Source organism: Lacerta agilis, chromosome 3 (genome assembly GCF_009819535.1).
Source record: "Lacerta agilis isolate rLacAgi1 chromosome 3, rLacAgi1.pri, whole genome shotgun sequence".
NCBI lineage: Eukaryota > Metazoa > Chordata > Lepidosauria > Squamata > Lacertidae > Lacerta > Lacerta agilis.
In genome coordinates, this window is record NC_046314.1 from 75,538,289 (window position 1) to 75,564,896 (window position 26,608).

Consider the following 26,608-nt stretch of genomic DNA (forward strand, 5'->3'; position numbering starts at 1 on the left):
TTTCTCTAGATCCTCCCCGTGATCCATGGCTTGAAAGAAAATGTCTGGGACCATCGCCAGTCGCTCCAATCTTGCACTCTGCTGAACTCTAAATTGGCGCCATGTTCTGTGGTACATCGTTATGGTATGGAATGTGTCATGAGGTGCTCATCACTTGGATTAGTTGCCACACTTCTGCCTCTGTCAAAGAGAAGTGCAGAGGCCTAAGGTGGATACAGCAGGATTGACTGACTGAATACAGCACCCTGGACTTATTCTCAAAGGTAGGATCACTTTAGGCAACTTTAAACAATGGAAATATGTCTGTAAAATGTTATCACTTGAATCAGTATGAGATAGTGAGACAATGTCTCCAACATTCTAAGGCATATTGCACCCATTTGCATAAAGAGTTAACATATGAAATACAGAGATGGATTATTGTGAGATATAAGCATTTTTGGAGACTTTGCCTAAGAAAATAATTGAGAATGGTGGCAGGGAAATGTATAAATATATGCATTTTCATATAGTTAAGATTGTCACCGTAACTGCATTTATGCTATCATTTAGGGGCAAATAAGGCAAAAAGAAGCAATGGGAATTTAATTTTTTAAAGCAAATAACACTGTTTAATCTTCTGTTTTGAAGTAATCCACTTAGCACTTTTAACAGAATTAGAAACATTTATTTAGTATTGTGTTAAATGTGTTCCTGCATATTGAAATGGATGTATTATCAAGAGGGTGATGGGTAGCATTGGAAGTATTCTTAGAATCTTAGAATTGTATAGTTGGAAGGGACCCTGAGGATCATCTAGTCCAACACCCTGCAATGCAGGCATATACAGTTGTCCCACACAGGGATTGAACTTGCAACCTTGGCATTATCAGCACCACACACTAACCAACTGAGCTATCCAGCTGTGGGATGCTGCACCCAACCATAATTTCAAGGGCTAGAAATATAAAGTTTTTCAATAAATGTCAAGCATTTTATTCCCTGCTGCTGAATTGTATTTAAAATTGTTTCCCTTAGATGTTCATACCACATTTAAATTAATTTAGATTAGCCAAATAACTATCAGGATATTCTGCGACATTCTGTAGTTCTTGATCAAATGCAAGGAATTCAGGCCCAGGCAGTAAACCAGGTAGACATGTTTTAATAGTTTAGTCAATATTTGTGTTGCAGGGTGGTAAACATTTTCTTGGACACATTCCCATACATGAAAAATTGAGTACATACATCTAGACCAGGGTTCAGCAACCTTTTTCAGCTGTGGGCCGGTCCACCGTCCCTCAGACCATGTGGTGGGCCACACTATATTTTTTTTGGGGGGGGGATGAATGAATTCCTATGCCCCACAAATAACCCAGAGATGCATTTTTTTTTTAAAGGACAGATTCTATTCAAGTAAAAATACGCTGATTCCCGGACTGTCCGCAGGGCCAGATTGAGAAGGCGACGGGCCTTAGGTTGTCTACTCCTGATCTAGACTATGATGGACAAAAACCATAATGCTTTAAGTTATTATGTGTTTTCAGTTAAGTAATGTTTGTGCAGTCGTGAGTCCTTGATTTGACTCGGCACTGACTACTTCACTGATTTCATTGTGTCAAAAAGAATACTGTTCATTGTCATATTTTTGAGTCATTTGCCTTCTATGGTAGACTGATGTGTGCCATAACCTACTACTCTTTTCATACTGGTATGTGGTTGTTACTATATATTGCTGAGGAAACTTCTAAGTAATGAAGTTGTTCACATGTCGTTCTTCAGGACACCTACTAGTCTCTCCCCACAGCACAAATGAAACAAGGTAGCTTTAATTCACTGGCTGGTTTTTCCTCTTCAGTTGGAAATTTTAAGGAGTTGACTTTTTATGTCAGATGTCCTTGAACATCAGTCTCAAACTCAGTTTATATGATATATTTAGTGTTCTAATGTTTTATAGATAACAAGGTGAGAGTGAAGAAGAAGAAGATTTGTTTTGAATCAGACCATTGGTCCTTCTTCAGCCCAATACTCTCTGTTTCAACTGGAAGCAGCCCACTGAGGTTTCACAGAGACTTTCATAGTCTCACTACCCACGATGCTTTTAATTTGAAAATGCCAGGTGTTGAACCTGGGTCAATTGCATGCAAAATATTTGCTGTGTCAGTGAGCTTTGCCCCTCCATGATATCATTTAGATGGCTGGTTATGTAGTATCATGCTTCACTATGAGGGTCTAGATATCTTTATTTATTTATTTATTTATTTATTTGTACCCCGCCCATCTGGCTGAGCTTCCCCAGCCACTCTGGGCGGCTCCCAAACGGATGTTAAAACAATGCAGCATTAAATATTTAAAACGTCCCTAAACAGGGCTGCCTTCAGTTGTCTCTTAAAAATAGGATAGCTGCTTATTTCCTTGACATCTGATGGAAGGGTGTTCCATAGGGTGGGCACCACTACCGAAAAGGCCCTCTGTCTGGTTCCCTGTAACCTCACCTCTTGCAATGAGGGAACTGCCGGAAGGCCCTTGGCGCTGGATCTCAGTGTCCGGGCTGAACGATGGGGGTGGAGATGCTCCTTCAGGTATACAGGACCGAGGCCGTTTAGGGCTTTAAAGGTCAACACCAACACTTTGAATTGTGCTCGGAAACATACTAGATGAATTCCCTACATGGGATGAACCTGAAGGGTCGTTCTAGCCACTCCCTTGACAGCTTCATTCAGTATATCATTTGACAGGGCCTTGAAGTCTTCAGATTGCCTTGCCTTTCTTTCTTTTTTTCCTTTTAAAAAGCTTATTGCAACAGAGACACACAATATGATGTGTATTACTGCAATGTAGGCATTAATGAGTTTAAAGCAAACTAGCTGTTAAATGAATGATCATGAAGTTCTTGGTCATTAATGGAGGTTGTTATTTATGGATTTGGAAACAGATGCTAACTGACTAATTAAACAGTGGTTATGAACTGAGACTTACTGGGTTAGGAAGTGACCTAGGCTTCCAGGTTTATGCCCTTAATCATTGGATCATTGTTTCTCCTTGTGTGATTATAAATTTAACAGTTCTCTGGCAGGGTCAATACATTCTGAAAAATAAACCTTAAGTGTCATGGCCAATACTTCACATGGCCATAGCCAATACTTAACTGTGCAGAAGATTTTAGCACTACTTGTTTGTCTGACTGCATAATCATTATTTTTTGGTGTGGGTCATTCCACTATTTCTGACTTTAGGTCGATCATCAATAATCTGTGGCAGTTTCTTTATTCCTCTCTGAATGTGTGAATTATCCAATCAGTTATGATTTTATTTTTACCTATTCAATTCCAGCAGGCAATATTTTCTCTGTAGTCCAGTTGGCATTCCTTTTGGACTTCAAGATGAAATGTTTTGACAGGCAATTCCCTGCTGTTTATCCAATTTGTACACTGATAGATTAGTTGCTTTTCCCATTGACTGAAATTGGCTTAAAAAATTGGTTTAACTTTGGCAGGATTGCCCCCTTCAGTTGTAATTGTTTACATAAAATGTAAGATTCTCCCCCCCCCCCCTTTGCCTAAGGAGATTGTGTCACATGGCAACTATAGAACTGAGATTTTGCTAGATAAAAGCAGTTCTCCTTGCAGGGCCGACCCAAAACATTTTGGCACCTGAGGCAAATCACAAAATGGCTTTTCCCTGTGCCAGGGAAACAGTGAGTGAATAACTACATCAGGAACAAGGATGGTAGTAAAGATCTACAAAGGGATCTGCTGCCCCTGTGGATCCTGCTGCCTGATGTGCTCTCCTCACCTTGCTTCATGGGTGGGCTGGCCTTGTCTCCTTGAGTATGTGAGTTCATTAATAGGCACCTAGGCATTAGTGTTAAGAATAGTAGAAAGGCCATAGTTTGGTGATGAGAGCATGTTTTACAGACAAAAGGTTCGAATTTCAGTCCCTGACATCTCCAGATAAGGCTAGGGAAAACTCTGGAAAATTGCTGGAAAATTGCTGTCAACCAATTCAGATAATACTGAGCTAGATGGTGACAGCTTCCTATGTTGATTCTGTCCAAATTAAATACCAATGTCATTTTAGCCAAGTCTAGTGCAGGATGACAACATGACTTAATTGAGAGACCTTATTTCTGGCCATCTTTGAGAACTGATCTTCTGGTGCTGTTATGATCCTTTTTTGATTATACAGCAGTCAGACACAACCATGAACATATAGTTTGATTTGAAAATGGCAGTATTTAGTTCTGAACATGTACAATTACAACCTGATTGGTGCGTAGTGAATCCAACAAACTTTTTCTTTAGCTGTAATGCTAGATAGAAAACAACTTTAAAACCTGTATATATTTAAAATAATCGGACACATATAGCAATGTTTATTACTTTTAGAGGATGTTACTCTGAATATGACTGAAATGTACCAGTTTTTACCCACTTTTTAATACTCTTCCATCCAACAAATGATGTAAGAAATGTGCAGGAAAATGCTCTTTGGTTTTTCTTTTTTGTCTCCAGATAACAAAGATCCCAACTTACAATTTATACATAACCAAAAGATAATACTATTCAGCCTTGTTTCCAAATTGGAATAGAGTCTTAAAGAAATTCTGGTAATAACGACCAATAACTTTGTGCCGTTCTTTGAATCAGCGTCAAAAATATTTGCCTTTTGCTTGCAACTCATGACTGTTTTGGCAAACTATTCCACTATGTCCGTCCTATGAAAGTTGCTCCCTTAGAAGGTAGGAGGGAAGGGAGAAGAAAAAAATAGGAATAAAGTAGTATGCTTTGCTATCTGGTCTGAACAACACTGGATTGCTTTGTCTGAGGGGGAGGGGTGTAGTTTATATTAATGTGTTTGGCCTAAAGTTCCTTGGAGCTCTAGTGGGACGGCGATGGGGGAAAATACTTTCAGAATAATTTTCCATTACCCTAATGGCGAACATATTAAATTGATTGTTATGGAATAGCTTTGGAATGAAAAATGTTGTGTGCTGAAAAGTTAGGGACCTATATCTGTTCATTCCTGCCTGCGGATGTCATTAAGATCTCAAGTGAGCCAAACAGACTGGCAAAAATGTCTTCAGTCGCAGCAGACTGGCAGCTGTGGGAGAACAAGATTGTGGAGGGTCACAGACATTGTTGTACAGTGCATGTTAGTTTTAACCGATTACACCTCATGACAAATGTATAATTTTTGTAGTGTTTGGCAGTCTTAAACTCTTCGGGATATTTATGAGGCATGCTAATTGGATTGCTCAGAGATCTCTTGCTGGTATCATTTAGTAGCTTTAGGTCATATTGTGTTGTCAGTGAAAGGGTTAGGGAAGCATGAATGAGCACACTGAGATACTTTGCAATTTAAGAAAAGAAGTGGTGTGTATGCAGGCTACGTGTTTTCCTTACGTAAGCTGCTGCTTTCAGAGCGCATTCCTTGGATACATGCAATGTCATGATTTTGCTCATTCTGTACTACAGAATGCATGATTTTATAATCTGAAAAGGTAATTAAACAATCTTTTGCATTGATTCTAAATGTATAAATGAATTTGCACTTCTTACATGAAAAGGCAGTGTTCAAGGAACAAGCACACTCCTAAGGCCTTGTTAGGTAGGTGGAGCTTTGAAGGAAACGGCTCAGAGCATGCTCAGAACAGATGCATGATTCTGATACAGGCTTAGGATACCACATGTGGCTGATCTTGAAGCAGTCCTGACTCCAGCCTAATTCGCTACATTAGCTGTGATGGAAAGCCCTGATGGCAACAGATGACGATGGAACCTTCCTAGTAGGGCTGAATTTCAGGAAGTTTGATCAGGTACATGGCAGGGACCTTTTCGCCATAGCTATACTTTTGGATTAGGATTGGCTGTCTGGTGCAGAGCTGATTAGCCAGAGGGAAATAAATAGATTGACGGAAATGTTTGCAGGACTTCTCTCAGTTCAAGCAGATGTGTATGGGAGATGTAAGATTATATAGCTTTGAGATTTTGAGAGGGAACTTTTTAAAAAATTGCTTGACATTCTCATTGTGTGGACTGTGCTCCAGTAGTCCTAGTGGAACAACCTCCACTGGATATAGATTTGTCAAACCCATAGATGGGGCCAACTGATTTACAATGATTTGTTTATTAATTCCATGAAACACCTGCAGTAAAATATTATACTAAGCAGTTTCTAGATTAATTATTGCTTTGCAATTTAAGTCTCAGCTACTGCTGTAAGTTGGCAAAACTCCATCTACTTGTTTAACATAAATATTCCCTTTGATTGGAAGTTAACATTTTCATAAATGGAATAGCCACTACTGAGTGATACCAATTATAGAAAAAGAAGCCTGTGTGGGTGGGGGGTAAAATCTGATGTGATTTTCCTTGTCTGGTCCAAATAAATATTTCCTCCTTCCATGTTTTATATTGTACACTGAAGGATGGATGCCAGTAATGTCACTGAATAATATAGCTTCTGTACTTAAGTATAGAAAAGATTTTGTGCTTGATTAATTATAATGAAATGTAAACCTTTCATAAGTAGCTTACCGTAAATAATAATAAAGTATCATCAGCTTTTAAAAGATTGCTGATACTCAGAACCACAACTGTTATATTTTACTATCATTTGCATCTATTTATATTTTGACGCCGAGTAAATCACTGTCTCAGAGTAGTGTCTTCCTCCCTGCCTTACTCTGTGTCCTTACTGCCAGCATCCCAGCCTCCTTTCTCACAAATTTCACATTGTCAAAATACAAATCTGCACCGCCCTTCAACAAGGTTCTATTGCCAAGCCCACACCCACCAGCTGACCTCCAAAGGATCTTCTTTGACATCATCTGAAGCCAGTTAATGAACTCTCTTGGCACTTTGGGTTAGAGGTGCTTTTGATGATCCTATAAAGATATAGCCTAGATTGAGAAATGTTTTTTTTTTCCCCTGTAGTGGTACACAAAGTATATCAGGCTGAACTGTTTGATATTAACCTATTATAGTATGAGGACTTATTTGTGATGTAAGAAATCTAAACTAGAAGTTTTGACTGTCACAGAATAAAACAATTTGATTTGGTTTATAATGCATGCATATCTGTATCTGCTGCCACAGTTCTGTTTGCTCTTAACTTTGGACTTTAGTTGTCATATTTTTAAAAATATAAAATAAGCCTCCTTTCTACTCTCCTAAAATATTTTGTCTTTAAAATGAAGCAATAATGTTTATACTGCACAACTAACTTGGGGGGGGGGGACACACTATATCTATGTTCCAGCCACTTACTCCAAAATTTAGCCAAGTTAATGGGCTTGCTCATCTACATGTTCCAAAGATTTCAGTCTTTACCTACACCCTGTTCACTGGTCTAAAATTATTGGTAAGATTCCATTTGTCTTTTCCTCACTTACAGAGTCACTGTCTAGAGTACCTAATATTCCAAGGATTCTTGATGATTCTTGTGACACATTCCTTTCGTATGATTTCAAGTCCATTCGCACTGCTAATTGCACTGTTTAGCAGAATAAAATACAACATGTTAAATGTTGTGTGATGTTACTCTCATTGAGGATGTACGTACCCTGGCTAAAATGCCATCATATAGTCGGGGAAAGAATGCTGTCATAATTGCAGTTATATTTATCCTGACACATAGCATAGAGCAGTCAGAGACACTGCTATTCTAATTGCTTAATTTTCCACTTGCTGTTTTGACAGCAAGCCTAGTCATGGTTTCCTATGTTTGTGAGTCTTTGTTCTTATTTATTTTTCAGTACTGTATAGTAATCACAAACTTCCTTGTAAAGTTTTGTCAGGCATTCTCTTGTGGTGTTATTTTTAAAGAAACCTTAATTAATGAAAAGTGTGCATAGTATGTAGGAAATAGGTTCTTTACAATATCTATCAACTCTCCCTGTATTTGCCCCTGTATCTATATTGTCATTTTTATCCTTTTGTTAGTTTCGCAACCATTTTGTCATTTATAAATGCAGGGGGAAGTCCAAATAGCCAAATCCTGTCTAAGAGAATGTGTTTACAAGATCTGCAGCAGAACACTAGATTTTTTGTGACTTGTTCAGCAAAAGACAAATTGTTCAGGGTATATCTATGGCCAATATTACTTAGAAATGTGAGAGTTGTTTTGGAGTTTTGTTTGTTGCAAATGCAACAACATGTATTGAACATTTTATAATGAATCTTTACTTATATCAGCTTTCCCCATTTTGCCTATTTGCATCCAATTGTCCAAATTGATCATATAAAGCTGTCCCAGTAGAATGTTATTACTTAGAATATCCCTAATTTCTTACTGGGGAAAACTCCACTTGAATCCCAAACTATCCCCTCAATTAGACATTAAATGGCGAAAGTACAAAATTGTGCATATCACTTCTTAAATATTTGTAGCATGTATATTATGACAAACATGTTATTAGTTACATGCATCTTCCTGTGTTCTAGGAGCCCAGGAACTAACATTATTGCTTTCAGGCTTGGCTAACACATCATCAGCACTTCAGAAACACGGTAGATAGAGTGAGTTCCATAAAAACTTTGGCTGCAATCCTGAACTAACTGGGAGCTTGTCCCATTGAACTCAATATGATTTACTTTTGAATAGAAATGTATAGGGATTGCATATTTAGTTCTAATATACCTTTGCACAGAACACAATAAGGGCACTCCAGGTCATACTAAAAAAGTCCAGAGAGTCTGTTAAGCTATAAGCCTCTTACAGGTCATATAGGAATATTGAAAATATGACTGTGATCACAGATTGTTTTCAGTGAGAAAGCTGGGCCAGCCCAAGATATTTTGTTGCCTGAGGTGCAGGATACAATGGTGCCCTGCCTCACAACTGCATGCAGAATGATGGAATGGCAAATTGATTTTTCTTTACTACTGTACTGACATTGGGACAACATCCTTCGCCATACCTGGGAGCAGCTGCCTAGCTAGCCCAAGAATTATAGAACAGGCTAGTGCAGAAGACTCAGAGAAAATGGTGAGGGCATTGTGCCAGCTGCCACCTGAGGCAGTTGTCTCACATTGCCTAATGATAGGGCCAGCACTGAAGCAACATGGTAGAAATACTACCCAAAAGAAAGCATGTATAAACAATGGAAGGTGAAGTTTCCTCCGCTCACCCCCTCCCAAGAGGTGGGCAGGGTTTGTGACACTGTGTGAGCTTACCTGGCCAGGTGCTACCCACCTTGCTGCAGGGTGGCCGTCGCCCTGCCCCCATCTTGGCTGGACAATGGGCTGCTGACTGAATCTTCCAGATTCACCTACCCAACCCTCCCTAAAATAGAACATGGTCTTCTTTTGCAGGCTAACCTCGTGCTTTCTAGGTCAGTGGGCACTGCTATGGTCATAAGATGGTTGCTGTATTCAGAACCAGGAAGGAATTTCCCTGCATTGGCAGGTTTTGCCTTCTCCGCAGCAATTTGTCACAACTTTAGTGGTTTTTAGGCCTTGGTCTATCTTCGTGATGGGGTGGTGGTGACATCTTCATGCATCCCCCATGTGGTAGCATTTGCAGGGCCTGTTAAAGGGTTGATTGCAGGAGTCCCTAGTCCTAGAGTGGCGGCATATGGGTCAAACTCCTGGCTTTGGTGTAGTGGGAGGGCACACTGTGTAAGTTCACGCTTTACATTCCCTTCCCACTGCACCTGACTGCCCTAAACATCCTCAGCCCCTGTTGGGTTGAGAAGATCCCTTCTAAGCCCTAAGCCAAGGTTCCTACACCTGAAATTAATAATGCTGTGGCCTAATTTAAACCCATACATTGTTGTCATGTCTCATTTTTGGGGGGGTGGAGGCTCCGGGGACAGGGTTTAGCGTGTGGGCTCGCAATAAAAAAGTGATTATCTATTTAGACTACTATAGATGTCCAATTAATATGCTTATGTGTGTTTTGCCTTAATATTATGATTTTTGGAACTGATTTGATTTTAAAAGCAAAAACTTAAAGAATTAAATATTAAGTGTAAACACAAAAGAGTAGTGCACATCTGCTTACATTAGGGGTTATTGTTTGGTTATTGTTTCCAATGGAGGGGATATCTTTTTTATACATTCATGCATGTGAACCATGCAAAATGACTTTTTACATGAATAATGAATAAAGGTGTATGTTTTCTCATAGTCTAAATGGATTTCCATGAAATGTGGCTATTTAATACATTTTCAGTTATGAAATGTATTTATTAGTTGCGCTGAAAACTCATATTGGGTTTTTTAAAAAATGTAAAATTTTATCATATTTATTCAGTATCATATATACTCAGTATTTTCTGTTAGTAATACTCAATGATACATCAGTGTAGAAGTGAACAAAGTTGGCTTTTCTTGGAGGATGCATTAGAAGGGAGTTTTATGAACAAGAACCTTTAGTAGCTCAACAGTATATAATCAAACCCAAGTTCTTGTTCTTAAACGAAAAAGGAAAGCTTTCTATTTAGCTTGGTAGCCAGTAGAAAAAGTAGCTGGCAGGATTGGCATAGTAGCTGATGTGTATTGAAGGAAGCAGTGGTGGTTATATTGGCAGAAATGTCAGATCCAGTTGCTTGGAATACTTTGGCTTTCTGAATATCCTCTCCTGCATTTTGCAGGGAAGACAGCCAGTTTAGTAGGCTGGCAGAGGAGCACTATGTCCCCCATTAATCTTGTGTTTTCTGTGCTTACTTTTCCACAATAAGCCTTTTCCTCTTCCTCTTCTTGCATTGTGTGTTCCCTAAGCAATCATTTCCTGCATCTGATGTGCACAGAGAACAGGGCACTACCAAATCATGTATGAAAGGAAACATTTAGTTTGGGAGAAGTGAAAATGCTTTTCCTATTAATAATAACCGTAACTTTCAATGTGATAAGATTTGGATTGCAAATATGACGATGGTTCTCAAAATAGCATTAATAAGGGCAACTTAAAAAGCACAATAAGTGATAGTAGAATGCATTTTGTTGTAGCGAGGGGAGCAAGGATGGAACACATGCTGTTTCAAGCTTTCATGCCTGTGTTTTATTGCATGTGTGAACATTTCTACCACACTGAATGATTTTGAACAATATAGTAATTCTACAGTGTGTCATTTTAATGTTTTTTGGCATGATTGTGCTACTATGGCCTCTATGAAAAGTGCTCTGGCAGTAGTTTATAACTAAACAGTGTGTGTGGTTTCCACTGCATTGTGTGTCTCAATTCTCCACCCCCACATTTCCAGCACTAGAGAAATGTGAAGAAGAAAGGCAGGGCATGATATTTCAGGGAAACACACACAGAGAGGAGGGGGCTAGATGGGCTGAGATGTCCTAGCTATGTTTAAGATGGAACATTATAGTCCATATCAAAAGATTCATTGACGGATGTCTACCCAAACTCCCCTAGAAACCCTCCAAGTAAGAACATTTTCCACCTTCCTTTGGCAACCTACTGCACTGCTGAGAAGGACTTTGAGTTGAAATATTATATATAATGCTAAACCCAAATCTCCCATTCTGTCTCTTTAAAAATATCCCATAGATTCCAGACAATATAATATAGTTTTCATATGATTCTAAGAGGTCTTAACTTTTCTCGCAATATAGCTAGTCAATAAAGCATTCAAGTGGATTATTTGCTTTCAGCAGTAAAAAAAAAAGTATTGAATGTCAAATGTTTTTTCTAGAAAAACAGGCACTATACTTTTCTAAGAAATGGAAACAATACAGTCTCAGATTATCCAGAACAATGAGTGGACAAAGAAACAGAATTAAGAGACAGCTGCTTTTCCTGTGAGCTCACAATATTTAGGCATGTAACAGACATTTTAACTGTATTTATTATTATTATTATTATTATTATTATTATTATTATTATTATTATTATTTGCAGTATTACAAGTAAGAAATTAACAGTTTAATCCTATGAATGCTTACTTGGAAGTAAGTATCATGGTGAATGGGACTTCCACCCTAGTAAATATGTTTAATGTGAATGTGTCAGTTGAACATCTGTTTCATTATCAGATTGATTCATAGAGTTGGACAGGGCTCAAATGTCATTTAATCCAACGCCCTGCTAATGCAGGGAATCCAATATTACCTATCCCTGATGAATATACATCCAGCATCTGTTTAAAAACCTCTGGTAAATGAGAGCCCACCATTTCCCAATGTACCAGTGGTACCTCGGATTAAGAACTTAATTCGTTCTGGAGGTCTGTTCTTAACCTGAAACTGTTCTTAATCTGAGGTATCACTTTAACTAATGGGGCCTCCCACTGTCGCTGCTCCGCCACCCCACGATTTCTGTTCTCATCCTGAAGCAAAGTTCTTAACCCGAGGTACTATTTCTGGGTTAGCGGAGTCTGTAACCTGAAGCGTCTGTAACCTGAAGCGTCTGTAAACCATAGTACCACTGTAATCTGTTCCACTATCTAATAGTGGAAGTTCTTTCTAATGTTTAATCCAAATTTTTTTTTTTTTGTGACTAGGTGAGGCAGAGCGGGTTCTCCTTCAAGGAGAGCATGTGTTGCGGTGGGGGCCAGAAAGTCACCCCTCTGTTGCTGGGCGGGATCGTATAGATGGCCATTACTGTGATTGGGCTCTGGGCGTCTTTGGGGAGATTTCTATGTTGCAACTGTTGATGGACAGCCCAGAGCTTATATATTTCTTTGCACGCAACGTGGGATTCCTCTTTGCTGCGTGCATCGGATCATCCGCCCTCCCACCCTATTATTAGGCTTCTGTGTATGACCTTGCTATGCCTGTCATGGGGTTGTCTGCTTTTGGGGCAGGGGCCTGGTAGGAATTTTTCCATTTGGCTGATTGGCTGGTACCATCTGGTTTTCGCCTACTGTGTAGCAATTAGTCACAACTTGTAAGATTGGTGGTTAGGCATTGGTTATTAATTTGGTTGGTGGAGGGGTCAGGTTTGGCTGTGGCTGCCCCTCCAATGCTGCTGCTGCGTGGGGAATTCCGTTAAAGGAACCCAGGGGTTCGCCATGCTTTTGTCCGTATCCCCCGGTAGGGGGCCAGGGGCATGCAAGAGCCTCTGGGAGCATTAGGGGAGAGGCGAGGGTCAGACCCCCGGCTCCCATTCTCTCCCCAAAGTGTTTTCCCTTTACTGACTTCCACAGGCAGGCGGGTGTCAGTTCTGTCCCACTGGGGGACAGATAGTCTGAACCAATGCCTAAGCAACCACTCACATATTTTGTATTTTAATAAAGGTGTGGCCAAAATCATGCCCCAAACCTTAAACTTAAATTTCTGTGTGAAGTAGGTTTCATTTGAGGGGTGGTTTGGGGACCTCGACACGCAACTAGCCAACCAGCTAAAGTTAGTAACAAGCAAACATCACTGCTGCCTAGGTCAGGGGTTCCCAAACCGTAGTCTATGAACCACCAGTGGTCTATAAAATTCATACAGGTGGTCTGTGGCATGTCTGTAAAAGTACAATAGACAAATCACACATCATCTAGCATGTTGTTGTTGTTCAGTCGTTCAGTCGTGTCCGACTCTTCATGACCCCATGGACCAGAGCACGCCAGGCACGCCTATCCTTCACTGCCTCCCGCAGTTTGGCCAAACTCATGTTAGTAGCTTCGAGAATACTGTCCAACCATCTCATCCTCTGTCGTCCCCTTCTCCTTGTGCCCTCCATCTTTCCCAACATCAGGGTCTTTTCTAGGGAGTCTTCTCTTCTCATGAGGTGGCCAAAGTACTGGAGCCTCAACTTCAGGATCTGTCCTTCTAGTGAGCACTCAGGGCTGATTTCTTTGAGAATGGATAGGTTTGATCTTCTTGCAGTCCATGGAACTCTCAAGAGTCTCCTCCAGCACCATAATTCAAAAGCATCAATTCTTTGGCGGTCAGCCTTCTTTATGGTCCAGCTCTCACTTCCATACATCACTACTTGGAAAACCATAGCTTTAACTATACGGACCTTTGTCGGCAAGGTGATGTCTTTGCTTTTTAAGATGCTGTCTAGGTTTGTCATTGCTTTTCTCCCAAGAAGCAGGCATCTTCTAATTTCATGACTGCTGTCACCATCTGCCGTGATCATGGCACATTACAATTGCTACAGGTGAAGGAGGCAGAAAAATCTAAGGCCTTTATTGGTTTTCAAGTGGTCCATGCAAACAGGAGGATGGACATGGTTTAGGCTTGGAGAATGGCCAACCCCACTCCTGCTGTGAGCTAGCCAAGATGACAAATGATTATGGCAAATTATTGGGTGAGCTGTTATGAAGACAAGAGGGTTTTGGGCAGAGCAGATAGAGAAGGCCATGTATGCCACCCTAAGCTCTTTGGAGGAAAGGTGGGATGAAAATGTAGTAGTAATTTATATAATGCTATAAAGAAATTAAATAAGTAGTGATATCTATAATGCAATAAAGAAATAAAGTAGGATTTAAAAGAAAACTAGGTGTGTGCTTTTGTAAAAGGTTTGTTGCTGCCTGATGGCTTTAGGCCCACTCATACTCAGAAATTAACCATTGAAAAAATGGCCATCAGTTTCCAAAGAGATTATATATTCTACTCACATATCCTTTTTATCATGTTCAGGCAACCCTATTTATCAAAAGCTCTTGAAAATTGCATGTGAAGATCACATGCTATAATAGCTGCAATGCTTAATTTGTCTTCTCATTTGGACAATGCATGCATACTAAACGGAACTAATGAAGGATAAAGATGGCAGAGTTACGGTACTCTGACTTGGAAATCAAAACTTGTAGACTTTTTATATCAGCTATTCTTCAATGGACCCTCTACTTAGTTTTCACGGATGAAAAGTATTTCTGATTAGTTTATTATTCTGCTTATTTATTCTCTCTTTCTAGTTCATAATAAATTCTAGCATGGTGCGTTCCTTAAAAGTATCTAGTTCATTTGGGCATTTTTCATTTAACATGTTTGCTTTTCCATTTGAGTTGTTTTATTTCCCCCAATCAAATTATTGCAATTGTCGTTATTTATTTATATACCTCTCGCTTGCCCAAATGAATTCTAAGCTGTTTCCAAGTATACAAACAATTATAAAAAATATAGCCACATATAATTAAAAACAAAATTAAACAATTCCTTGAAAATGTGAAAATCTGCAATTAAAATGTACAATAGACAAGTTGATTAGAGCAGCATAACAATTAAAACAGTTAAAATAGCAATTAAAACAATTAAAGCAGGAGTTTCAAGTCAGGATATTAGAGACAATGGAATGGGGCCTCACCATTCTATATCCTTGGTACCACCAGGGAGACCATTCTATATCCTTGGTACCACCAGTGAAAAAAACGAACTCTGTGTTACCACAAACCAATATTCAGCAGGCCATAGGAAAGCTAATTCAATTGTAGGGCAGGGGGAAATGATATTTCAGGTAACCTGGTCCAGAGTTGCTTAGGACATCGTATCTTAAAACTTGTTCAGTGGCTCATAGGCAGCTGGTGCAATATGTGCCTGTTAAAGAGCACCACTCACAAATTACATGAAAGGTCTCTTAAATGTGTCTTTTGCGTTAAGAATGCTTTGATTGCAGGACTGTATTGAGAATAGATTAAAATTATAATGAAAATATTATCCCTTTCTGGAAGCAACATGTTTGATACGGCCAGTGTTTTTGAGCACTGGATAGGAGTCCAAAACCACTTGGACATAATGTACTTTAATGGACACACAATCTTTTAATTCCATCTTTAGATCTGCAATTAAAGGTGATGCCAGTGGCTATTAGCTTAGTCTTTTTTGTTCAGTCACTCTTTCACCACATTGTAAACACCGGCGAGTGCCATATAAGGTATGAAACATATAAAAACATTCATGAACTGGTTCGTGGCACAAATATCTTAGGGTTATATGTACACCACAATATAAAATGAAACTGCTATCAGATATTGGACTTGTTCCTGTAATAGCTCGGGTAACTTGGACCACAATGTGGTTACTAAGTATTGTATTAAGTTGTTCTTCATTGTTATTTTTTGTTCAATAATATGAATTCTGCAAAGTCTCAATTAAGCTTGGTGATTTATCTTAATACACCTACCAATATGTGAAGGTGTGTCTTAGCATTTCTGTTATATCAGTGTCAGAGAAGCTATTGGTTTGTTTGCTAACTCTGCAATAATTCTGTTATGTATTTGTCATCCCCACAAAAACTCTGGAAACTGTACTGAATTGTATCCTCAGTTATTCTTGGCGATGCTTTGAGAACAAAAGAGAGCAAGGGGGACATGATCTGAAGTGCTTTAAAATAAACACTCTTTCTCCGCCCCCACCTGATAAAATCATGCAGTTAAAACTCAGTGTCTCCTTACCCAAGATTTCCAGTTCAGTTAAAATACAAATAAATCCAAGTCTAAATTTAGAAACTGCACCAAACATAAGTGAACTTCTTAATGTGAGTTTAATGACAAAATAATAGGGTCTAATGCCACTTCAGATGTTTATTTTCACATGTTATAAAGATCGTCATGCTATTTAGGGTCTCACCATATGCTTTTTCCTCTATCATGAAAAGAATTGCAATGGCACATATTGGGAATCTGATTGCTAATGTTAATTTAGGAAGTAAGAAACATTCTCCTAAACAGTGAGCAGAAATTGAATCTTAAAAATACAATTCTAATTCATGAAGGGGTTCAAATCTTGTCTGCATATAACACGATCCTCATGTTTCTTACCTAATAACTTGTGCAAATGTTTTGTACAAGCCCTTGGCTTGTTAAGCTCTTGAGTTCCACAGAAGTCTCCCTCAGATTTCCTGTCTAAAAGAAGTGTACAACTTGAAAATGCAGAATTCCCTTGATTGTTTCATTTCCTACAAACTTAGTTGGTTGAGTGAAACAAAACCTCCAAATTATTTATCTACAGGTAGGTTTAAGTTTCAAACAAATTTGGATGTGTGAGTTTCCCTGAATGAAGCTCATGGCATTGTACGTGGCGATGTATAAATGTAACATTCTGCGTATAATTCAGTTGCTGTTTCTGCATTAATTTCAACATCCCCCCCCCCCAAAAAAAATAACTCATGCGTATTTAATGCAAGATGTTAGCTTCAGGGAATCAAAATATCATTTGCATTAAGACTGTAACATTTTATTTAATCATTTCATCAAGTAATTAAATGTTTTTTTAAACAAGAAAATCTAAAACTTGGAACTGACAGCCTAATAAATAACATTAATGTAAGATTTAGCAAGTGTTTTAATATCACTGTAAGTAGAATGCCAACTGATTTGAGTTTGAAATTACAATTTGATGTCAAGATGTCAAATGAAGGTTGAGTAAAGCCTTCAGACTGTCAAAGATAGTAGATATACACAACATTCTATCTCAAGCAAGTTTACTTTCCATGTCATTCTGCTATATATCTTTCCCATAAAAAGTATTCTCAAACCATTAACAGCTTACACATAAGACCTGCAGTATCAACTCTGAATCTTTCGCTTCACAAGGGAATAAATTTTGGAGAGTTTATGTGAAGAGCTGAAAAGCAATTTTAGGAGAATTAATAAAAAAGTAGTATAAATGGGATACTTGAAGCAATCTGAAGGTGCTTGAAAGGACTTCAGACTAAGGGATTTCAATTCTCAGAGAAACAAGACATCAACCTGTTGTAACCCTCAATGTGGCAAATGAAATTAACAATTGAAAACCTGTTCATAACATAATGACATGAGAAGAGCCTACTGGGTAAGCCCACAGGCCCATCCAGCATCGTGTTCTTCATAACCAGGCAGATGCCCTCACATGGGACATAAATGCAACAGCAGTTGCCCCACTTCCAATTTCCAGCAACTGGTATTCTGAGGCATGTTTCCTCCGACAGTAGAGACAGAACTTAGCCAGTATAGGAATGGATGGTTCTGTCAATTTCATTTGATTTTTTCACTGTTTCCCATTTCCCCCCAATCTTAAATTAAGTTCTCTGCATTTTCATATCAGTTTGTGAGTTTATTTTATTTCTATTTTTTTAAAGGGCCTTATGAAAGGGCACCAGTATTTTAATGCGGATTTCTCCTAATATACAAATATTGGTGATCTTACCTAACCAACACATTTTTTGCTAAAGACTTTCCCCTAATCAAGAAGAGCTTTCTGATGGTAAGAGGTGTTTGACAGTAGAACGGATTCCCTCATAAGGTGGTGGAACCTCATTCATTGGACGTTTTTAAGCAGGGGTGGGTGGCACCGCTTTGCAGTGTTTCTGGTCCTAATTGGGTGGTAGTTTCCAGAGGGAGCTTTGGGAGTGCTCTTCGGCCCTGTGGAGCCTTCAATGTAGGGTTCCTCAGGGTTCCATTTTATCCCCTATGCTGTTTAACATTGTCAGCAATATGCTGATGACACACAGCTCTACTTCTTTACATCTGCAGGTGTGGCTGCAGTTTTACTGAACTATTGTCTTGCCTTGATAATGTACTGGATGAGAGCCAACAAACTGAAGCTCAATCTAGATCAGATTGAGGCACTGTTAGTAGGCGGTTCTTTAGACAGGATGGATGGGAGGTTGCCTTGATGGGGTTACACTTTTGATGGGGTTACACTCCCTCTGAAGGTGCCAGTTCACAGCTTGAGGGTGCTTTTAGATTCATTGATGTCATTTGAGGCTCAGGTAGTCTTAGTGACACAGAGTGGTCTGGGGGGTGGCAACATGAGAATTGGCCTTTTCTGTGGTGGCTTCCTGCTTGTAGGTTGCTCTCTCCAGGGAGGCTTACCTGGCATATTCATTGCTTATCTTTAGTCAAAAACATTCCTATTCTTCTAGGCCTGTGGCTAATGAAACAATCTATGGCCTTTTAAACCGTGTTTGTGTGTTGTTTTTGTTTGTTAATATGGTTTGTGTTATTGTGTTTTGATATAGTAAATGCCCTGCGATCCACAGATGAAGGGCGGTATAGAAATTTAATAAATACATTTAATAAGATGTATTGAGGGTTAAGCCTCAGAAACAAACAGCAAGAGCAGAGGGCTTCCTTCCATGTTTGGAGTGGCTGAGATCTACCTTACTGTTCTCTTTTATTGTCTTGTCCTGCTTTAATGATCGTATTTCTTTGCTTCCTCTATGCCACAGACAAGACACAATAATATGCTGGAGCCTAAGGAAAGGGATTGTGTAACTACAGCTTGCTTTGCTCTGCCTTGTTGATTTTCCTGGGATTGGCAAAACCAACTGCTCACTTGCTCTGCACTAACAATCTAATGGAAGGTGTATACCTTATGCTTAAAATCATTGTGACAGATCCGTGCATAACTGTGAACAGGAACGTGACTCAGTAATAGCAGTGTGAACTTGTGCATTGAATTTTCATACCAATGAACTGCTCTTTAAAAGGCAATGGCCATACATTTAAAATCACATATAAATTATAGGTTTTTCTCCTTCACACTAACATTTTGGACAGGGAACAATATTTGAACTAGATAAAATTATAAAATACTTGTAGGATGCAACATTTTGCAGTAAGCTACACCAAACACAATGGGATTTGTTTCTGAATAAAGATACGTAGGTTTGCACTGCACACTATGAGCTGGTTTCATGTAACTTGGTGCAAATACACAGGTTTGCAGAGAGGAAATAGTTGCCACTGCTCTCCTTTCCCATTTCTTCTGCTGTTGTGCTGCTGTGAGCTAAGCCATGGTTTGGCTTATTACATCATCTGAACCTGGACTTATTGTTTTACTCCTCCAGAACAAACTTTGGTAACACCTCGTGGTTTGTCTGATTGTTCTGTGGTATTATGGCAGTGGACAAAGCTGTATTTTAACTTTTTAATAAATGTTATTTTTTTAAAAATGGTTTGTCTGGGTGAGACAGACCAGGAGTCCAGGTTTGAATGACACACTGACCCAAACCATGGCTTAGCTCACAGCAGTGCAGGACGAGCAAAGCACCCATGATCCACAAAGTTGTGCATCATTTGTTTTAGCATTATGTGTGGACCAACTCTACATATTTGTCAGGCAACCTAGGATGTTGTTGCCAGGGTCCGGATTCCTTGAAAATGTTATTTTGTTTGGAAGCTTGACCATTGTTTTAGTATTTTAAAGTATAATTGTTGAAGCTCAGATATTTCCTAATATTTCAATTTGATGTTATTTAATTTGTTCAAAATAGCCTCCATTTTTAAATGATCACTTGCTGTGTTCTAACTTATACATGACTCTGCTATATAAATAATTTCTTCATCTCTCATCATAAAATTTATTACTTAACTGGAAGATGACAGTTATGCTAGGCATCTATGCTATATTTAGCAGCATATTGTCATAGTATCTGAATATACAACCATCTTGGGATGAAATATTTTAGTGCTTATATTTTCTTTTTTTACCTTGTCATTAACAGATTGTCATGGGCGGGAGAGCCTTGGTATTTGAATTTTAATTAAGTGGATTTAATTTTTCTGTTTCATATGCCAATTTACAATTGTGAACCAAGGTCATCCCACTTCAGTTACATAAATGGAGGAAGCTATTTAGGACCCTTTTAAGGAGAATTACATTTTTAATCTTGCTGTGCCCTGCAGAAGCTGTAGGAAGCTGTAGGAAGGATTTGCATAGCAGGCATGCACAATCTCTCTTTTGTCAGGTAGGAAATACCACAATAGCAAGACTGCCATGTAAGGTGTATTTCTCATATGCACTTGATGCAGATCTTTCTCTGTATCCACATTTTTTCAGCAGTATATGAGACTGCATAGGTCTTTTTTCTTTTATTTGTAATTTGTGTTCACAAGCTGAAGGTGTATATATTTGTGGGCCGAGGCCTAGAACTCTTGAAGTAGACCTAAAGTCCCATTGGAAATATTGGCATAGGTCCTGCCAGTGACCACATTGTACACTTGGAGGAGGCCAACAACACTTTCAGGTCCTCTTTAATCCCCTGAGTGATCCTAAGGTGGTGATGAGGAGCAAGTGCTCCGGCAGTAATGGGAGCCAAACAAGCATAAAGGCCCTGTCTGGGGCCACTACCCAACAGACAAAGTTGAGGTCTTCCATGAGGGACTGCACCTCGTGTAGGGTGGCCTTACTTTGTAGTAGCAACTGTGATTTCTGAGGCCCCTGAGCTTAGACTCAGGGAAGCAGGAGTTCTGAGCTTCAGTGTCCAGTTTGATGTTGAGGTAAGGCAATTTAGAGGAAGGGCCCTCAGTCTTACCCACTGCCAATGGGATGCCAAATTCTGCCACTAATGATTCAAAAGATGCTAGGAGGGAATGAAGCTATGGGCCCCATCATCGGAGAATCGTCCAAATAATGAGTTACCTGGTGCACTCCTTACCTGTGCTTCAGTGCCATTCCAGAAGAACTAAAGGTTTTGAAGGCTGCCTATACAATGGAGCAATCCATGTGCATGGCCTTATTGATATACCAGTAGCCATTGAATTTGAAGCCCAGAAAGCTGAAATATTCTGGTTATACAAGAAGGAGGTGAAAGGCAGGTTGATGTTGAACTCTGCCATGAGGGCACCAGGGCTTCTGCCCTTAACTTTCCTGCATGGTCAGAGGAGGCATATCACACTGAGCATAGTGTGTGTGGGATAGCATTGCTTACCAATACCCCTTTCAGACAGAACAGACTGTGAATTAACCAGAACTTGCCTGGGCCTTCATGGACAGAGTGTCCAAATGAAGCACTTGGAGTTCCTTTAAGAGTGGGACAGCAAACAGACCAGCTATCCTGCCTGCAGCCTTCTCTTTGTCATTTTTTCTTGTGGCGATTTTTGGATGCTCCCTGGCTGATTTCGGGTTAAGTGATTTGCTGATCTGGGTAAATATGAAGGAATGAATATAGGGCCCCCAGTTTGATCAAGGATGGGCCTAAGGAGCACAATGTTTCATTTTCAGGTTCTGTTTCTGGCAATAGGCGTGTACAAACTAAAATTCTTTCATGGGGCCCTGGGGCCAAAGCTCTGGGAACTAAGAAAGGGGAAGTAGGTCTTATTGCAGGAAGTGTGTGAGTGAGGCCTGAGGCAACATGCACGGACATGCATGAACCTGTATTGTGTCCTGTTGCAAGCTCCTTGATTATATTTGCAACACACCCTGCGGAAGGGACTGCAGCTGTGGGCAGGTTTGGCCAATTTAGCTGGTTTGGGCTTCTTCTCTACTACTTCTAGCCACGTCAGTGTCTTTCAAGTCACATCTGGGGCAAGAGTTATTAGAAGCCCTCTTGTGGAACCTGACGTCACACTCCATGACAACCATATTGCTTGTCATGGCTTGCAATTTCAAGAGGACACATGGGTAATTCAAAAGGTGACAGCCCCTCTCTGGGTATGCTGCAGCGATCATACCCATATACTTCAAGAAGGTAACCAATGTGTAAAGAGTGCTCAACATGTGTCCCTTTTCCCTTCTTTGTACTGTAATATCTTCCTTTCCCTTATCCAACTCTGGGGGCATCAGAAGCACCGTTTTCCTGGTAATACACTAATATACTGCTTTCCTGGTCCAAAGTGAAATATTGTGAGGTGGTTAGTTCTAAAATTTATACCATAGAGCAGGTGTGGATAATTCATAGGACCAGCCTTACTATTGTGCAATGTGAGGAGGATACCACTGACAGGGGATGCTGAGGAATGGGAAGCATTAGCCAGGTGCTGGAGCTGTGTGTACCATATGCCATGCCCTGCATCCACACCTTGTGCATTCAGGTGCTGTGAAGCCCAGTGCCAATGTTGAAGTAAGACTCAGTTGATAGTATGGGAGATGCTGTCTTGCCCTTTGTCTTGGACTGGCACTGGCCTTCATCATGACTGAAAATAGCCTTCAGTCTGTTCTTATTTTGTTTCTAATGGTGCACACCTATGAATGTCTAGTAAGGAATTACTCTTGAGATAAATGTTTATACATTTGCAGCCTAATGTCAAAATCATAATTTGACCCAGATAAGCACAAAACCGAAAAAAATGAATATTGGAATTGCATAGTAGTTGTATGAAGTTCCCTTCACATATGGTAAATCACCAAAGAAGCTTCTAAATGTGTTGCAAAATCATTCTTGGATGATACTGTAGCATACATTTGATAATAGGTGTCTTTTGTTGTGATGCAGATTTTAGTACTCTCTAACAAGGTTCCATTATGAAGTAATGGAAATGCTGGAATTCAAGTTGTGTTTGCCAGATCAAATAACCTCTCTTCTACCCATAAGCATGACCAACTACTTATTTTAAAATAATATGTGCAAGCATTTTCTTTGTTGTATAAACATCTAGTGTCAGCATTCTCATGATGAGATGAGTCACCTTTCCATGTTGCCTGATGTTCCAACTGGATGGCAAAGTCAGTCAACTATATTGTATCTTCATCTTCTCTAGCAATTCCCAGAATTCAGAGTTCTGTTTTGTTTTTACATTTCTTAAATGTCTTCATAACTGCTTTGTAAGGATACTTAATTCCTGAGTGAATGTAAGCCAGATAATTATATATAGCCAGTGACACTGCTCTGTTGTTTTACAAAAGCAGGGTTGGATGAATATTCCAGTTACCAAATGTTCTGTTCTTGACCAGGTATAATTGCAATGTTATTCTATACAGATTTTCTCAGAAGTATGTCATGTGTTCAACAGGACTTAACTTCTAGGTAAGTGTGTATGGGATTGAAGTCTATACACATTTAGACTGGGAGTAAAACAGATTTAACTCAATGGAACTTACTTTTGGGTAGACATGCATAAGATTGCACTGTTGCAAACAGGAAAACATTTTTATTCTACCTGCTTTCAGTGGTTTTCAATTTGACATTGTACATTTTTACTTTGTTTTCATTATAATGTTCCGTTTCAATTTTATTCCTGTTTAGAGTGACTTTTTTGTATTTTCCCTTTTTTTGTAAAATGCCTTGAAGGTGCACATTAGGGCCAAAGGCTGTAGAAAAAGGTTAAAATAAATAAATTGGCTTATTATACCAATATATGTTTGCCTAAAGCAGGTCAGTGTGAGTGTTCTTATAAGGCAAATAAGAATAAGGATGTTTGTTTGAAGTCCCTTAAAAAGAACTTTAGTTTCATTCATTTCAGCCTGAAAAGGCAAATGTGTATTGAATTAGGTACAAACCTAGGAAGTTTCATAGAAATTGATCTGCCTCTTGTTCAAACCAATTTCTGCTCCCTGTATCCTCAGTAAATTGGGTAGGCAGTAATTCATTATTTCTGATCTTTTATATATTTGAGAAATGTCAAAATTTCCCTTTTGATCTATCTGCTTCACCACCCAGGCTATTCATTCCCCAACTCCTTCAGCTTAATCTAATCACTACCCAGTTTCTTCCAGTCCCCCCCCACCACACCTTTCTTTCTACATGATTTCCATTCCATCCTTGCCAGGACCGGCCATAGAACTGGACAATAACGGCTTTCCAACATTGTAATATACCGCCAGCTAAACATTGCGATATGGCGATATATCACAATTTCAGAAAGGAGGTGGGAAGGAAGAAGGCAGTTGCCGGCCACCGTGTGCAGTTTCTGCCTCTTCCAAAATGCCTCCTTCTCCTGCTTCCACCATTGCTTGTGTCAAAGCAGCAGTGGATGAGGCCGGCATACGAACACTCCTCCTGGGCAAAAATCATTGGCTGGAGTGTCATTCTTGCTGCTGGACTAGAAGTTATTTGCCTTCCACTTCCCTGTGCTTTTAGGATACATATTATTTTAGAAACAACAGTGACCAAGTATAGATGATGAATATTGTTATTTCCCTATAAACCTGCATTGCAATGATTGCTGGATTTTTAACTGGTGCCTGGCTTTGCTCAGTAACATATTTATTATTATTATTTGTCCATATTCAAAACTCAAAGTTGTGGGAAGGAAATTCTAGAGCTGAGTTGTCCACCTCAGGAGTTTTCCAATCACCCTCAGATTCCCAGTCCACTTGTCCCGATGATCTGGCTATAGGCAAGATGCTTCTTTCTGTCAGACTCCATTCTGATTTGCAGAATTGTCACACACACTTCCAACACAAATCTCCAGCACATACACTGCACATCCATCCACCCCATACACATGTCCAGGCAGGTGGAGCTACTAATTCAGGCAGTGTCCTATTCCTGCTTTTTTCTTGACTGAATAAAAATCATCGTTGGGTGCTTCTTTTACCAGGAGTGGGGGAAAGACTGGGACATACTTGCTTTATGTTGTGTTATGCAATGTTAACTAAACAACCTCCTTTTGAGGGAGAGCATTGTGAGGGAACACAGATGCCTTGAGAGAAGGGGAGGAGAATAAAAAAAAATGAAGGAGAGGAGAAACAATGAAGAAGAGCAGATTTAGGGGTTATTAGAATAAGGGAGAATGAAATCAGCTTCGCCAGGAAACGGGAGACATATGGGCAAGAGACAGCTTTTCTTTTCTTTTCTTTTCAAATGAGGGCACATGATGCTGTAAACTGGGATTACATTCTCTTCTGTCTGGCTAGGTATCTGCCGAGAACAAATCCAAGTTACACACAGAGAGCCAGAGAGCCAGTCAGAACTGTTCCTAACACTTAGCTGAACATTCCCTCCTGGTTGAACAGTTTAGGTAGGAGAGAAAAGAAGGATGGCATTTATATTTTCTTTTAAACAATCTCTTTTGTCTGAGGATCTGAAATGAATGATGTTGACAAATGGAAGCCTTCTCCTCTAACCCCTGCTTTTTAAAGGGGGCTTGATATAGCTGGACTAGCTCGGTGTGTGTGTGTGTGTGTGTGTGTGTGTGTGTGAGAGAGAGAGAGAGAGAGAGAGAGAGAGAGAGAGAGAGAGAGAGAGAGAGACACTATATAGTGGCTTGAAACAGTGGATAAAGTTAGTGTAGTTACAGAAGACAAGAGCCAGGCTTCAGGACTCACCAGATAATTCTACTGGGAATATATAGTACTGCAGTTTAAGATTCCTGTGCATGTTTATGAATGGGACATCCAAGCATAGATTTTTCTCTCACCTCTCTGGAGAGTGATGGGACTCTGAAAGTGCTTCTTTTCAAGGAGAAGCATTTGCAGATCCTCGTCACCAGAAGCAGGAAGCCACCCCCACCGAGGCCGCTAGAGGAGGAGAAGCAGTCTATCAGCAGTAAGCCTCAGCAGCTGTGGCAGTGGTCACAGTAGCACAATCTGCTGCTTCTGAATTCTGCCAGCTGAGGCAGTCGCCTCATGGCGTGTCATGGGTGGGCTGGCCCTGCTCCTTGCAAGTTTGCAGGTTTCAATACTGGAGTTAAAGGAACTTTATTTATTTATTTGTCTACAAAGATCAGTCTGGTTAAATGTTAGAGTGAAAAAATGTGTAATTTAATAGTCTCCCCATGCTTTTTGATGCATACTCATTAATAACAGCTGAAGTTGTTATATCATACACATATGCAAGATGCATGTAGCTTCATTCTACTGACCTAGTTCCTAATGCTGTTTATACACATCCCCAAATCAGCTGCAATGTGTTCAGTAAAGCCAAGGATTAGCAGAGCAAGAGAGTTGAATTGTGAGGATCCAGATGCAAGACTAGAGTTATTTTGGGAAATCTGTATGGTGCCTTTTACACTATGCTTGACTCCAGCTAAAGCTTTTAATCCCCCATTTGTATTAGCACCAGACTCTCACACAGCTGGGAGGAATTCACATTTCACTTGAAAGGTAGCTGTAACTTATTTCCAATATTCCTAGGTGAAATGTATGAGAAG

At 39.6% G+C, this 26,608-nt stretch overlaps 1 protein-coding gene across 1 annotated transcript in view; it reads left to right on the forward strand.

Moving 5' to 3' along the window:
* CHRM3 (cholinergic receptor muscarinic 3) overlaps window positions 1–26,608 on the forward strand; it is a 219,936-nt gene that overhangs the window by 147,023 nt on the left and 46,305 nt on the right. The window contains exon 4 of the mRNA XM_033144342.1: window positions 10–263. The gene's annotated coding sequence lies outside the window, so the exon portion shown is untranslated. The remainder of the gene's footprint in view (window positions 1–9; window positions 264–26,608) is intronic.